This window comes from Cupressus sempervirens, chromosome 1, assembly GCF_028749045.1.
Source record: "Cupressus sempervirens isolate cs-2001-9-10 chromosome 1, ASM2874904v1, whole genome shotgun sequence".
NCBI classification, from domain to species: domain Eukaryota; kingdom Viridiplantae; phylum Streptophyta; class Pinopsida; order Cupressales; family Cupressaceae; genus Cupressus; species Cupressus sempervirens.
The window spans coordinates 399,967,927-399,970,895 of NC_143118.1; positions in this window are offsets into that span (position 1 = coordinate 399,967,927).

The following is a 2,969-nucleotide window of genomic DNA, read 5'->3' on the forward strand; positions in this document are numbered from 1 at the left end:
CACTTGTCCTCACGTAACTTGGTCTTTGGGACACGTCTCTAGGTGACATAGTCCTTGTCACCTTCTCTATCCTCTTGGGGTTGGTCAAGCCACCTCATAAAGTCAAATATGACTCATAGGAGGCTTTCCAAAGAGTCCTCTTTGAAAGAAGGGTCTTCTCAATGGTCTTTGTGAGACATGCACCACATGTGTCTCATTTTCCTATCAAACATCTTCATGTCATTATGAGAGGAACATATTTCCTATTTTTCCTCTCACATTCCAACTAAGTCCTTCTTTCTTTGAACCCCCTAAATTAAGTCAATCATATCCCTACACTTGTCCTATGTTCTCTCACCATCGTCGGATGTCACCACCTAGGCTGGGGTCTTCCCAAACTCTAAAAAAGGAACCTTCATTCCCTCACACAATTGGTAGTTCGTAGTCATAAGCATTCTTGATAACTTTAGCATTTGAGCATCCAACATTATTATAATCATTATCATGGCTTCATTAGGTTCTTAGTTCATCTATCAACATCCATCATTTCATCTAGTTGTAGAAGCATTCTATGATCATTTTCATAGAATTGCATTGGAATTCATAATTCTCAAATAGTTTGAATCACAAATTGAAGAGGAGCATCTTTGAGAAAATATGAGATCTCAATATCAACCACTCAAAGCTAGGAGAACAATGAAAGCACATTGCATTGGGTAAATGAAGGTAAAATCTCATTTTTAGTTCATTTCAATAGCAATCCTTCATTGAGTTTGTGTAATTAGAGTAGATTTCTTGATTAAAGTTAATTATGCATTTCACACTAATTTTGCACATAGTTGGTATGGAGTATCTATAGGGAAGTTAACAAGAAGTGAGTCCACATTAACCAAAGGAAAATCTTGGATTTAGATAACCCTATTTGGGGTTTGAATATTCTAAATCTACCAATAGGATCAACAATCTAGAATTTTATTGTTGAATGTAGCTCAATCATCACAAGGTTCATCACATAGGAAAAAAGTAATTGTTGTGATGCTCAGTTCTAGGAAGACTCTTGGGAAGGATATCCACCCCTTCTTAACATGGCCAACATGGAAATTACCAGAGAAGAAACTACCAAACTATGGGACAAAAATGTACTTGACTTTGACCAGATGGTTGAAGCCAATGGTATTCAAAACTAGGAGTTGAATTCTTTGAGTGACATTTTCTCTCCAGATGAGAAAAAAAAAACCCAGAGGAAATACTCAAATCTCATACAAGTTATCATGGCTTCCTTTGACGCAAATATCGTGGCTTCCTCATCTTCAACAATAGTGAAATTAAATATCTCTCCCAAGCTAGCGACCTTCAAGTTCAAAGGCATTCCAAAAAAATCTAGGTTCATAGACCTACATTCCAAGATTATAGACATTGAGTTAGGGCATATAGATTGGAATGAATTCTTGGCCATTTGCACAAAGATTACTTTAGTGGTGAATCTTTTCCATTTGGCGATCCTGTCTCATGGGTCAATCATCATTTGGCGAATTGCGAATGTAATGCAAGTCAACTGTGTCGCTAGATATTTATATGATTTGGGTCCAATGCCCGTGGTAGTCACCCATTAGTTATCACGTGATTGGTCAAAATACGTTTTGGATACATTTTATTTAAAAAATTTGCCATACTTTGCATGTTGTTTCTTATTGGACAACGTTCTTTTGCCATTACTACAACCAATTAATTTTCCTTTGGGTTGGGCGTCGCCTACCATTTTTTGACGTGTGTCGACCATCAACCCCATTTAGCCAACTGTTTCCTATTATGGGCTTGCATAGGAAGGTGCATTTCACCTACATTTGATATTCCTGCTTGTTAATCCCATGTAATTCACCAACCTAGATTGGACTATAAGATATTATTATTCTACACAATTTGCTCTTTTATGGTCCGAAGACTAGCATTTCTTATTGCTGTCGAAGTTTTAGAGTGTTGAGTGCATTTCTCATTGACTCATGGACTGTGGTTTTCGTAAGACGTAACTGATTTTTAATTTTTTTATGTGGTACTGGTTATTTTTTACTGTCCAGTGTCCACCGATGATTGGACATCTCACATGCTAAGATAGGTTTTAAAATTTTATTGGGTAGTACCGTAGTCTGTAGATACTAGACTGTAGTACCATAGTAGTAGTACCCTTTTTATGAGAACGAATCATATTATTGTTATTATATGTAGTCCAAGTAGTCTATTGTCATAGTCTTTGACTTGTCACTCTTTGAGTCTTTTGTTCAACAACTAAGTTGATTTGTTTTTTGCAGCCTTTATTGATTTGTAATGTCAAACAAGAGGGGTAATAGGGTTTCTGGTAGGATCCCTAAAAGCCATGAGAGGCCACCATTACCAAAACACAAAACCATATCCACATATTTTGGTGGTGGAAATGTTGGCAACCTACAAGATTCACAAATTATATCTCCAATGCTTATTGAAAAAAGAGATTCATCACAAGTTGGAAACCATATTGAAGAAGTTCACGTTGGTGAACCTGATATCTTAGTCAAGGATGAACTTGAACATAATTTGGAGGCACTCCCCCTGAGTAAGGAGTCACAAAATGATATTATATACTTGGAGTCGGTTATGGACTAGTCAAGTGGGAAAACCAAAAGTTATTCCATAAATCATGTTCACGCACAAAAGGGGGAAAAATTTGGAATAAGAAAAATATTGATCTTGTTGGGATCTCTCCAAAAGAAATTTTCAATTAGAATGGGTGGAAAAGTACTAGTTCATTGAACCTAGTGGCCAATCCAATTGATGGTGAGCCTCTTGTAGAATGCAAATGTAAGATTTGCAGAGAGATAATAAAGAAGGAGAAGAGCTTGCAGCTTAAACTCGATACCATAGAAAAGCATGTCGATAAAGTTTTAAAAAAGGAAACTATAGATGGAATTGAAAAATCCGTGCTAACTTGGAAAACAAATGACAACTCTCTGCATATC